We start from the raw sequence: 13817 nt of genomic DNA, 5'->3' as shown, positions 1-13817 counted from the left end.
AGTCAGCGTGGGGACAGCAAAGTGCTTTTCCGGGCAACTTGTGTCCTTACTTGAGTTTAATCAGCTGAGTTGTATACCCCTAAAGTACATATGCTGAAATCCTAGACCTATAGAACTTCAGGATGTGACTTTTTTTTTTTTTGAGACATGGCTTTGAAAGAGGTGTGTGTGTGTGTATTAGCCATTCAGTCATGTCCAAGTCTTTTGCGACCCGGTGGACTGTAGTTGGCCAGACTCCACTGTCTATGGGATTTTCCAGGCAAGAATACTAGAGTGGGTTGCCATTCTGTTCTCTAGGGGATCTTCCCACCCAGGGATTGAACCTGGGTCTCCTGCATTGCAGGCAGGTACTTTACCATCTCAGTCACCAGGGAAGCCCTTGAAAGAGTTCAAAGATTAAGTTCAAATGAGATCATTAGGATGGTCTAATCCAATCTGACTGATGGAAGAGGAGATTAGGACACAGACACACATAGAGAGAAGCTACATGAGGACACAGGGAGGAGACAGCTGGCCGAGGAGAGAGGTCTCAGAAGGAACCAGCCCTGCTACTGCCTTGATCTTGGACTTCCAGTTTCTGGAACTCTGAGGACATAAACATCTGTTGTCTCAGCCACCCAGCCCGTGGTGCTGTGTTACAGCGGCCCTCACAGACTAATACACGTGGTCTGAGGCTTCTGTTTCCTCTTTGTCCCCAGTTCGCAAAGAAGAGGAAGGACATAGAGTCAATCTACATCAATCTCTGGAAAAACAGAGATTCAATGAGGTGTTGAAACAGACTTTTTAATGCTTCTGACCCAAAAAATAGCTGGTAGTTTAATCATAACAACAGTTTAAGATAGAGTCTTTAGACTTGTATCACAGAATCTGTATATATAAACAAAGCAGGAAGTTCAGTTTTTCTCTTGAACTGGAAACAGGTCCATGGTAAGTGGTAACATAGCCCAAGCCTCCAAGGTGACCTTTGAAATGATTCAACCTTTTGCTTGGGAAGAGATGCCCTATGTTATCAGCTCCTGGGAATCAGTCATCTCCAGCTTGTGTGAAGTTCTCTGTGTATTTTGTCTCAGGATTACAGCACATTGTGAAGACCCAGCCAACCACTTCCTCATCTGTTATGCATCATGTCAAATTACTGTCAGAGAGGCCTCCCTGCCCGAGGAGCAAGGAGCAGACTGGGACCGCCTGCTGCAGCTGAGCCAGGCTCTTTGCCCTTTTTCCAGAGCATCTATTTGCCCTGGTGCGGGGGGACAGGAGGATCCCAGCCTCACAGCCCTGTGGAGTGAGCTGCCAGCACTACAAAGGGCCCTCCCAACGCCTTTCGACATTGTGGTGCCAGGATGCACACAGCCACTCTCTAAAGGAAAGACGCAGCCCTAAATCCTTCACCAGGCAGTCTCTGCTGGGCTCAGTTTGGAGGGGAGAAAAAAAAAATCAAAGGACCCACCACACTGATGCATGTGTGTGCGTATTAAGTCGCTTCAGTCATGTCCGACTCTTTGTGACCCCCATGGACTGTAGCCCGCCAGGCTCCTCTGTCCATTGGATTCTCCAGGCAAGAAGACTAGAGTGGGTTGCCATGCCCTCCTCCAGGGGATCTTCCCAACTCAGGAATCAAATCTGCGTCTCTTACGCCCCCTGCACTGGCAGGCAGGTTCTTTACTACAAATGCCATCTTGGGAAGCCCTGATGCACAGTCCCTGATATTAACCAGGACTGCAGCCTCAGATGCTCATCTGGTCCATGAGCCTGACAAGTTCTCCCGGGCCTTTAATTCATGATTCGGGTGGGATTGGAGCTGGTGGTTCTCTCACCCCTGCCCCTCTAACTATGGAGGAGAGCCCCTCTCCATGGTCTAGAGCAGAGCCTTCCCAGGGCCCCTCCTGTCAGAGGACTGACTCCACAGCCCTCTCCCATCAGGCTGGCCCATGCCCAAGTGCACATGATTACATGGCAAACCTGGATTTTGCAGGAACTCTTTTGAACAAACAATCTCACTTTCTTATGCTTTATCCAGAAAGTATTCTTAAAACACAAAGGACAGGTATTTTCTGCTAATTACTGTCATTTTCTCACAAGCAATAAACAATTCCACAATTCATGGCTAATCAGTAGCCAGTTTAGGTCTACTTGAAGCTTCATTGAAAACACTGGGGAGGACTTCCCTGGTGGTCCAGTGGTTAAGAATCTGCCTGCCAATGCAGTGAGCATGGGTTCAGTCCCGGTCTGGGAAGATTTCATATGTCAAACTAAGCCCATGTGCCACAACTACTGAGCCCACATGCCTAGTGTCCATGCTCTGCAACAAGAAAGCCACTGCCCGAGAGCCCCATGCACCACCAAAAAGGGTGGTCCCCTCTGACTGCGATTACAGAAAGCTCAGGCCCAGCAACGGAGACCCAGCACAGTCAAAAATAGATTTTTTAAAAATTAAAACAAAAAGAAAGCACTGGGGAAAACAAAATAGTACTAGGGGCCACAAGAAAATTAGATTGGACTAGTTGTCCCTAAGAGGAATCCTAATAATGGTGAGAGTGAATTGATTCCATAATGTGGGCCACCACTGGAACAAACTATGGAACATGGGCTTAGTCTGGTGGATATTTTTATCAGTGATTTTGGTAAAATCATGAAAGTCACATTTGTCAAAACTGTACATGACTCAAACTCTAGGAGGATTAATGATGTCTTGGGGGCTTTCATGGTGGCTCAGATGGTAAACAATCTGCCTGCAATGTGGGAGACCTGGGTTTGATCCCTGGATTGGGAAGATCCCCTGGAGGATGGGCATGCAACCCACTCCAGTATTCTTATCTGGAGAATCCCCATGGACACAGTCCCATGGGGTCACCAAGAGTCAGACATGAGCAAGTGACTAAGCACAGCATAGCACATGGTGAAACCAGGACCCAAAAAGACCTGGCTGGCTAGAAAGCAGGGCCAGGTACAATAGGAAATGTAATAGGAATACGTGTAAAGTGTCCACATAAATCTGCAAAACAAGGAGCAAGCTGGACGGAGGGGAGGTTTAGCTTGACAACCACACATGTGTGAAAAGGACTTCAGTTGACTATAACTGTAAAATGAGTTATTTGCATGATGAGGCCATCAAAAATTTTTGTTTAATCCAGGTTATATAATAAACTGCAATAATTTGAATTTAGGAACTGACAGTTTTGTCCTTTTCTGCAGTGATCAGATCATACTAGTAATGTTGTTGTGCGGCCATACTTTGAGAAAGACAAGAATGAGACTTCCCTGGCGGCCCAGTGGCTAAGACTTACCGCTCCCAATGCAGAGGGCCAAGATTCCATCCCTGGTCAGGGAACTAGATCCCACATGCCACAAGTAAGAGTCTGCATGCTTCAAGAAGGCGATCAGGACTCAGCACAGCCAAATATATAAATAATAATAGTAATAAGAGGAAAGGTTCACTGAGTGCTTACTCTGTGCAGGCACTGATCGTCAGTACCTTGTACAAAGCAGTTCACTTAACAGCCGTGTGAGGTGGGTGTTACTGCTGTTTCCATTTCACAGACGGTGAAGCTGAGGCACATCAGCAGGCAGTCTGTGTGACTGGCCCAGGTAACCATCCTACCCAGTGCTCGGGCTCAGGCTCGCGAGCTCGTGTTTTTAACCGCATTTTTTACTTCATTCCCAGCATCATTGAAGGGCCATTGCAATGTCATGAAAAATTTTGCCCAAGGATATGAGACTTCAAAATCTGAGTGGGATCATTTACTTTGACTCCAAGCTTAAATTCCATTTCCTTCATTTGCGTTGACTTTGGGTTGAAAGACAGTGGCCTCGATGTTGAGGATGGTGTTGGGCAAGCCGTTGTTACCCAGATGGTCAAGGGCAGTGTCTACACCACAGTGTCAACTCCCCACCTCCAAACCAGGGCACCACCCCCATGAAAACAAAGCAGTAAATCTCACAGCCTTTGGAAACTGAGATCATTGAATACAATCTAGAATTTGGTAGAACTTTAATTAAATGCTCAAAATATAAATCATTATACATTTAGTTATTTAAAAAAAAAAAAACCCACTTATGATTCTTGCAGTATAGCAGCTATTAATAAAAGTTTCTGAAATGCAGTCAGACTAATCCTTGTGTCTACTGTGATCTGGTACAAAATGCTAAGGCCGTTTTTAGTTTATTCTGTTGACAGCATGAGAGATTAGACTCAAGCCTCAAAGTATTTTCTTTAAACTGAAGTCTGTCCTTTTGTTTATTTTGTATTAGTTAGTTTTTAATAGTGATATAGTCACATCACAACGTTGGGTTAGCTTTTACTGCATAGAAAACTGCATCGGCCATGCATACACATGTGTCCCCTCCCTCCTGAACTTCCTTCCCATTTAGGTCCCGACAGAGCGTTAAGTAGAGTTCCCTGTGCCATACGGTGTGTTCCCATGAATTGTCTATTTTATGCATAGTATCAATAGTATATATGTGTCAATCCCAATTTCCCAGTTCCTTCAACCCCACTCCTTTCCCACCTTGGTATCCATACATTTTTTCTGTATGTCTGTGTCTCTATTTCTCCTTTGCATATAGGGCTATCTATACCATTTTTCTAGGTTCCACATATATATGTTAATATACGGTATTTGTTTTTTCTCTTTCTGACTTACTTCACTCTGTATGAGAGCCTCTGGGTCCATCCATGTCTCTACAGATGACCCAGTTTCATCCCTTTTTATGGCTGAGTAATATTCCATTGTGTATATGTGTACCACTGTTGCGTATATGTTCCTCTGTTGGTGAACATTTAGGTTGCTTCCAAAGTCTGTCCTTTCAAAAGGAAAGAGTAGAAAGGGTGATGAGGGTAATATGTTAAGGTATTTCTACCATGGCAGCCGCTTTGGTGATTACTGAACTATTTTCTCTCATTTAGCTACTACCTTAGTCCTCCAAGGTTGCCCATTTTCCTGATGAAGAAACTAAGGATCCCAAAGGTTCCACAAGTTATTTATGACCCCACCAGTATAAGTAGTGAAGCAGTGTTTCATCTTTATCTCTCTGACTTCAAAAGTTATTGGTTTATACACTGACCCATGCTGCCTTCTGATCAAGGCTCTAGGAACCAAAGGCCTTGGTTTTGTTGACCATAACTGTGGTGTTGCCCATTTCAGATGTGATTGTTCCCTCTGAAGGTCACCAGAAGCCTCTGGCTTCCCCAGTTGTTTGGCCAGAGAATTATAAGCATCATAGTACAACAACTCAGAGGGAAAATGGGGAAGGAGAAAGTGTATGTATGATGAGCACAATTCTGTAAGTCAGACGTGGTGCCCAGAGCCTTGAAAGGCTAATTAGCTGGTGTCCAGTGAATGATATTGTATTAAGCTTCCATGGGAGACGACTGCCCTCTCTGGGGTCCTCTGCTGTGCTTAGCTGCTCAGTCATGTCTGATTCTTTGTGACCCTGTGGACTGCAGCCCACTGGGCTCCTTGTCCATGGGGATTCTCCAGGCAAGAATACTGGACTGGGTTGCCATGCCCTCCTCCAGGGGATCTTCCCAACCCAGGGATCGAACCCAGGTCTCCCGCATTGCAGGTGGATTCTTTACCATTGGCGCCACCAGGGAAGCCCTAGGGGGCCTTTGTCGTCAGATCTTCCAGGCAATATGCAGACCAAGTTGGTGGGAGAAATGTCAAGATATAGTCTTGAACTTCACATGTTCTACTAAGGAAGAATAGACTCTTCAACAAAGATTCGAAAAAGCCACGGGATTACTATAGCTGTTGTGGGCAAGGGCCGAGAGCCCAGCTTGAGTCACATGCCTGATCCTCCGCCTACCCCTCCCCCACCCCCAACCCTGCCGCCTGCCCACACACACACTAATCATTGGGACCAGAAAGGCACCTGCAATTCAATCCAGATGGCTGGAGGTCACTTCTCAAAAGCAGAATTGCACACAGCTCACCAGGAGAGCTTGTTCTCTGCAGATTCTGATCTCAGGGAAACGCTCTGGAGTGAAGTCTGAGATTCTACATTCTTAACAGTCTCCCAGCCGATGCTGAGGCTTCTGGTCCCTGGACCACCCCACGAGGACCTTGACTAGAGCGTGCACCTTGGCTAGGGGTCCACCAGGAAGAGGAACAGTTTCCCAAAAAAAACAGAGAGGGTCAGCACAGAGCTGGCCACTTAAAGGGACTTTTGTAGTTAGAGAAACCACCATCGTTTGTGTTCAAGGTGGTTCAAGGTGTTCTTGCATTCAGAAGGCAAAAAAAACTACAGTTGGTACCTGGTGCTTGCCAAATACATGTAAAGGCAAAAGGCAAAACCATCAGGAGCTGGTGAAGGTCCTTGATGTATAGATGACAGAAAAGAAGCCCTGAGCTCTGAGGTGGGATAAGAGTCACAGGGGAGCATGAGGTTGAGAGGCAGAGGGCGAGGCTCAGCTGTCCTGGCTCCAGGGAAACCATAGCTCAGATACACGCGTTTGGGCTTGCTGCACGTCTAACGGCTTGGGCTGGTATGTTTCGGGATGAAGTGGGCAGAGATTCGCAAGGCCTTGATTTAATTCGACTTCCTGTAAGTGTGGTTCTGATGCCTGTCAACTAACTGCCTTTTGTGCAGGGTTTTGACCACTTGGCACATTTAGACACATGACAGGCATAGTAACAGTTGAAGCAATTGATCTCTTCCAGATTTGGCTGAGGACAGCCAGAAAACCATTTGGCTCCTCACCTGTGGCCCTCTAAAGGCCAGTGGGGTCACCGTTCTGGGCTTTCATACAGAACATGGGGAAGATTCTGGCTCCCTAAGTCATCTGCTTTCTGAAATGTTACCAAGAAATGATTAAAATAATTGCGATGCTTGATGGAGAATTCTGAGAGGCTAGAATAGACCTAGAATCCTGACACTCCCAAATCCCTGCCTTGGATGGGAAAGGGCCCTGAAAGCTTGCAGTGTGGGGCCTGGACCCACACTGGGCTGGTGTCTTTTTTTTTTAAATTGAAGTACAGTTTCTTTACAATGTTGTGCTAATTTCTGCTGTAAAGCAAAATTATTTTAGTTATGAATATATATACATTCTTTTTTTCTATATTCTTTTCCATTATGGTTTATCATAGGATATTGAATATAGTTCTCTGTACTGTACAGTAGGACCTGTTGTCTTCACACGCTCAGAGCGAGGGGCCATGGCTGGTTGGGTGGCCCCTGTGAACAGAGGGGAAGCCGCAGAGCAGGCTCAACCTCTCCTCCTGCTGCTGCACAGACCAAGAGCCCTGGGTCCAGCCTCTGCTCCAGGGCGCTACTTAGATGTCTAAGCCATTAGAATATGAATTAGCACTTCCAGGGGCACACTGGTAAAGAATTCACTTGACAGTGCAGGAGACTCAAGAGATGCGGGTTTGATCCCTGGGTCTGGACGATCCCCTGGGGAAGGAAATGGCAACCCACTCCAGTATTCTTAACTGCAGAATTCCATGGACAGAGGAACCTGGTGAGCTACAGTCTAGGGGATCAAGAAGAGTCGGACATGACTGAGCAACAGAACGCAACAGAATATGAATCACATATTCATAGATGATTGACTGTAAATGGATCTTGAACTGACCTGCATTTCAGAGATGCAAAAACTGAGGCCTGGAGACATACAGCTAATTCACTGTTAGATTGAAGACTCTTACATTCATTATCAGATTCCCTAAAAGGGCACTTGAGCAAGATCTTGCTTCCAGACACCTCTGCTGCCCCCAGGCAGATGGGGGTCACTCTACTTTGGAAGCCTCCACTTTCTTAGACAAAATAAACAACCTCTGTCACAACCAATTGGATGTTCTGGATGTTTGTAGATTCTGGGTGAACAGGAAGAATATGGGAAATAGGAAGGCCCATCGGGAAGCTCCTGGGGTAAACAGGACCCCTGAGAACAATACTTCCTGGGGTGCAGGCCAGAGTCTAGGATGGGATGAAATGAGAGCAGGAATTTAGATGAACCCTGCAGTTCTCACTAAGCTAGAGAAACACCCCCAAAGTAAAGGCAGCTCTCTCTCAGCCATTTTTTTGGTTACTACTCCTTTTTTTTTTGAACTTTTTATTTTGTATTGGGGTATAGCCAATTAGCAAGCAATGCTGTGATAGTTTCAGGTGGACAGCAAAGGGACTCAGCCACACACATATATATCCATTCTCCCCCAAGCCCCTTCCCATCCAGGCTGCCACACAACTTTGAGAGTTCCATGTGCTATACACTAGGTCCTTGTTGGTTATCCATTTTAGACACAGCAGTGCATACATGTCTATCCCATACTCCCTAACTAACCCCTCCCCAGACAACCATAAGTTTGTTTTCTAAGTCTTTGAGTCTCTGTTGTGTAAGTAAGTTCATTTATATCATTTCCTTTTAGATTCCACATGTACGGGAAGTCATACGATGTTTCTCCTTCTCTGTCTGACTTGCTTCACTCAGTGTGACACTCTCTTCAGTTCAGTTCAGTTCAGTCGCTCAGTCGTGTCCGACTCTTGGCGATCCCATGAACCACAGCACGCCAGGCCTCCCTGTTCATCACCAACTCCCTGAGTTTACCCAAACCCATGTCCATTGAGTCGGTGATGCCATCCAACCATCTCTTCCCCTTCTCCTCCCGCCTTCAATCTTTCCCAACATCAGGGTCTTTTCCAATGAGTTAGCTCTTCACATCAGGTGGCCAAAGTATTGGAGTTTCAACTTCAACATCAGTCCTTCCAATGAACACCCAGGACTGATCTCCTTCAGGATGGACTGGTTGGATCTCCTTGCAGCCCAAGGGACTCTCAAGAGTCTTCTCCAACACCACAGTTCAAAAACATAAATTCTTCTGCGCTCAGTTTTCTTTATAGTCCAACTCTCACATCCATACCTGACCACTGGAAAAACCATAGCCTTGACTAGACAGACCTTTGTTGGCAAAGTAATGTCTCTGCTTTTTAATATGCTGGCTAGATTGCTCATAACTTTCCTTCCCAGGAGTAAGCGTCTTTTAATTTCATGGCTGCAATCACCATCTGCAGTGATTTTGGAGCCCAGAAAAATAAAGTCAGCCACTGTTTCCACTGTTTCCCCATCTATTTGCCATGAAGTGATGGGACCAGATGCCATGATCTTAGTTTTCTGAATGTTGAGCTTTAAGCCAACTTTTTCACTCTCTTCTTTCACTTTCATCAAGAGGCTCTTTAGTTCTTCCTCGCTTTCTGCCATAAGGGTGGTGTCATTTGCATATCTGAGGTTATTGATATTTCTCCCAGCAATCTTGATTCCAGCTTGTGCTTCCTCCAGCCCAGCATGTCTCATGATGTACTCTGCATATAAGTTAAATAAGCAGGGTGACAATATACAGCCTTGACGTACTCCTTTTCCTATTTGGAACCAGTCGGTTGTTCCATGTCCAGTTCTCGCTGTTGCTTCTTGACCTGCATACAGATTTCTCAAGAGGCAGGTCAGGTGGTCTGGTATTCCCATCTCTTTCAACATTTTCCAATTTATTGTGATCCACACAGTCAAAGGCTTTGGCATAGTCAATAAAGCTGAAACAGATGTTTTTCTGGAACTGTCTTGCTTTTTCAATAATCCAGCGGATGTTGGCAATTTGATCTCTGGTTCCTCTGCCTTTTCTAAAACCAGCTTGAACATCTGGAAGTTCACAGTTCATGTATTGCTGAAACCTGGCTTGGAGAATTTTGAGCATTACTTTACTAGCGTGTGAGATGAGTGCAATTGTGCGGTAGTTTGAGCATTCTTTGGCATTGCCTTTCTTTGGGATTGGAATGAAAACTGACCTTTTCCAGTCCTGTGGCCGCCGCTGAGTTTTCCAAATTTGCTGGTATATTGAATGCAGCACTTTCACAGCATCATCCTTCAGGATTTGAAATAGCTCAACTGGAATTCCATCACCTCCACTAGCTTTGTTTGTAGTGATGCTTCCTAAGGCCCACTTGAGTTCACATTCCAGGATGTCTGGCTCTCGGTGAGTGATCACACCATCATGATTATCTGGGTCATGAAGATCTTTTTTGTATAGTTCTTCTGTGTATTCTTGCCACCTCATCTTAATATCTGCTGCTTCTGTTATCTCTCAGCCATTTTTGAATCCTTGAATCTCAAGGAATCACCAGTCTTTTTCAAGGTGTACAATGCATGTCTATAGTCAATAGTCAGGACCAAGCCATATGTATTTCAACAATTCCTTGGGTTCAATCTATTTCTAAAAGGAGTTGTTGGTTTGTGCCATGGAAATCCATCCAACTCTGAAAAAGTCAATGCTGTTCATTTGGATGGAGGCAGTTCTAGCTGTGTGTGTGTAAGGGAGAGAGAGAGAGAGGAAAACTGCCTGCAAAAATCAGCAGACACGTATCCACACACCAGTCTCCTGGTACCAGCCTTGAAAAGCTTTACAGTTAATATAGACCAATCCCATCCAAAATGGCACATTATAAAATTGACCTTGTCCAAAACCTTTCTGTCCTTGAGATACAACAGAATTTCATCCTTTGTAAAATTGTTCTCTTTAGTAACAACCCTGATTTTTCATCCCCCATTGAGTTTGTGACATCTTTGTTTTAACTCCCAGTTCAAGATCAGGAAAACACAGACTGTTCGTCTGTCACTGAATTATAAAAATCTTTAAACTCTTCAGTTTGTAGGAAGATATTTTTTAAAAGCAAAAAAACCCATTGGTAAGTCAGAGGTAGAGCTTTTAGGATAACTTCCCTGAATTCTTCTTTCTGAAGACAAAGCATGCCCATGCTTTTAAATAGTTTGGGCACATCTGAAATTAGCAAAGAGCATTGCCCACACATCTGCATAATTAGTTGCAGGGGATGTACCGTTAATCCACATACCCATTTCTACAAAATGCAGAGAGGCAGGTTTCTCATGGTCAGCACCCCACACAGGCCCCTTCCACAGCCACTGAGCAGGAGGTGGCAAGGGAAGCACTGCAACAGCTGGGCGTGGTTTGCTCATTCTGTCCAGGCCAGCCGAGTGGGTGGCAAAGATAAGCCAGTTTCCCTGTACATCAGCCCCCACGAAGGTTTCACCAAAATAAATGCAGGGAATGGGGGAGTGAACTGGGAGCCCCCAGTTAAACTGAGCCCTGCTGCTAACCAGCTTTGTAACCCTGGACAGAACTCATCACCTCTGTGCCTGAGGCTGCCTATCTTTACACAAGAAAGTCGGATTTCCAGCATCCCTATCAGCATGGACAGTCCAGTTTTACAATATCCACTTGCTAAACTTTCTAGCAGCATAAACGTGCTGATGTTGCCAAATATGCCTAAATATCAAGAACTGAGTTGTGGTCATTTATTCACCAGTATATTTTGAGTCAGGCACTGTCTTAGGTCCTGACAGATACAAATATGACTAGTGACAGTGAAAGTCGCTCAGTTGTGTCCGACTCTTTGCGACCCCGTGCACTTAGTTCATGGAATTCTCCAGGCCAGAATACTGGAGTGGGTAGCCTTTCCCTTCTCCAGGGGATCTTCCCAACCCAGGGATCGAACCCATGTCTCCCACCTTGCTGGCGGATTCTTTACCAGCTGAGCCACAAGGGAAGCCAGGTTCCTTCATCTAGGAAGAAAGCAGTAGTCAGTTGGAAGAAGTGGTGGTGGTTTAGTCGCTAAGTCGTGTCCGACTCTTGCAATCCCATGGACTGTAGTCTGCCAGGCTCCTCTGTCCATGAGATTCTCCAGGTAAGAATACTGGAGCTGGCTGCCATTTCCTTCTCCAGGGGCTCTTCGCAGACAGAATTTAAAAACCTTGGGGAGATGTGAGGGAGCTGACACAGAATTTTGTGGGGGCAGATTTACAGGGTTCTGGGCAGAGCTGGAGGTGGAAGAGGAAGCCCCAGGTGAGGAGGTGCCTGGCAGCTCTGTAAAGGGGACAGCAGGGGCAGGATGTCTCTGAATTTCTGAAGCCCGTGAGAACTGAGTTCAGTGCAGTACAGAGAAATGCCTTGGTTCCTAACAAGGCAGGACCCTGCCTCTGAGCTCTGCTGTCCTGGCCAGGTCCTAGGTCTGACTTCCTGCAGCCATCTTTCAAAGACAGACCGTCAGGACAAGATATTGCTTATACTCCTCTGAGAAAGATCTAGGACATCAGAAGATACAACAGGAGCAACAAAGGGACTAAAGTCAAGCTAAAGTTCTTTTGAAATTCCATAGCATAATATATGGTCCCATTATACCGTTGTTGCATCTTGTGGGCAGATCTGTGAAACAGCTGTATGCAATAGCTCACTGTACATTGCATTAGTTGCTTCAAAGCTTGGACATTGAAGATTGCCATTCTGGCCACTGACCAAATGCCATTGCCTTTCATTGTGACAGAAGCAGAGAGCCACCCCAGTCATTGGTCCAGCCCCCAGTTTCAAGCCTTGGACTTTCCATTGCCAAGATGGGAGACAGACAGGGCCAGAGGGAGAGGTGCTCACCCAAGGTCTTCAGGAAATTCCATTCGATTTGGGGAGTATCTGCCAGTCATCTCTCCACATGGATAAAATCCTAGGTTCCTGAAAGGTGGTGTGGAAGAACAGAAATGAGCACACAGGCTCCATTGTTGAATAAGCCTTTTTTCTTGTTGAACAGTTTTTGTAAACTTCTTCCTTGCGATGAACTGAATGGGCCCACTCTGAGGCCCCAGACAAATGGCCACCCACCGGGAAGAAAGCTGGTCCGGCCAGCAGGTGAATGCAGGCGTCGGTTGCATCGGTGGGGCCCAGTGCAGGAGTCCATATCACCTCATCCTCATGAAGTTTAAGCCTCAACTTCTTTTTGATGACCAAGGAAATGTCCACAGATGTGCCATGGCTTCTCCACTGTGATACAAAGTGCTGTTGAGTCAGGCGTTATAAAAATATATTTCTGGTTTAAGTCTTGACAGCTGAGTGAGACTCAAAGTGAATCTTTACTGAAAGGCAGCAGAATAGATGCAAAAGCTCAGGGGCTTCCCTGGTGGTCCAGCGGTTGAGAATCCACCTGCCAATGCAGAGGGCTCGTAGATAGATAGATAGACCAGGGTTCGATCCCTGGTCCAGGCATATCCCACACGCCTCGGAGCCACTAAGCTCATGTGCCACAGCTACTGAGCTTGTGCCCTAGAGCCTGTGAGCTGCAACTGCTGAAGCCTGAGCGCCCTCAGCCTGTGCTTGCAGCAAGACAAGCCACTGCAGGAAGAAGCCCAGGCGCCACAGCTGGGGAGTAGCCCCCAATCACTGCAACTAGAGAAAGCCCGTGCACAGAAGTGAAGACCCAGCGCAGCCAAAAATAAATATTTAAAAATTTTTAAAAGCTCAGCAGCTGTTATTTTTCTGAGACCCATTTATTAGGTGCTGTGTCCCTCACCTTCACAGGGGGCTGCACTTCATTAATGCAGTACCTGACTCTTCCTAAAGCGCTGATCCTATCTCAGGGTGAACAGTCTCTTTAGAGCCCATCTCCAGCTTGTCTCCTACCAGCTCAGGAGAGGCATCCTTTGCTACAACAGATGGTCCTGTGATGTCTTCCTGCTACAGGAAACCACATGTCCGGTCTCACTGGGTTAAGTGGACCACAAGCCAAGGTTCCCAGAGCAGCTTTCTTCTGGGCACAGATATTTGAATGAACTCCTAGAACAGGCAGAGTGGTTTCTGATATTGAGAGGCTGTTTCAGATTGGGAGGAAATGCACGCCAATTCTGGGGGCCTGTCCTTCCTAAGTGGCCAGAGGACTTCAGCTAGTACTTTAATCTCCACATATAAGTGGAAGCTATGGGATCTTTCCCACCCAGGAATTGAACCCAGGTCTCCTGCAATTCCAGGAAGATTCTTTACCATCTGACCCAT

At 46.1% G+C, this 13817-nt stretch overlaps 1 protein-coding gene and 1 non-coding gene across 3 annotated transcripts in view; one reads left to right on the top strand and one right to left on the bottom strand.

The window, feature by feature from the left end:
- SLC35F3 (solute carrier family 35 member F3) overlaps positions 1–13817 on the top strand; it is a 401913-nt gene that overhangs the window by 346851 nt on the left and 41245 nt on the right. The window lies entirely within an intron of this gene.
- On the bottom strand, positions 303–374 carry TRNAC-GCA (transfer RNA cysteine (anticodon GCA)). The gene has a single exon. It is a non-coding gene; the product is annotated as a tRNA-Cys (tRNA).

This window comes from Dama dama, chromosome 15, assembly GCF_033118175.1.
Source record: "Dama dama isolate Ldn47 chromosome 15, ASM3311817v1, whole genome shotgun sequence".
NCBI lineage: Eukaryota > Metazoa > Chordata > Mammalia > Artiodactyla > Cervidae > Dama > Dama dama.
The sequence above is the reverse complement of the archived record's forward strand: the minus strand, read 5'-3'. Positions and strand labels throughout refer to the sequence as shown.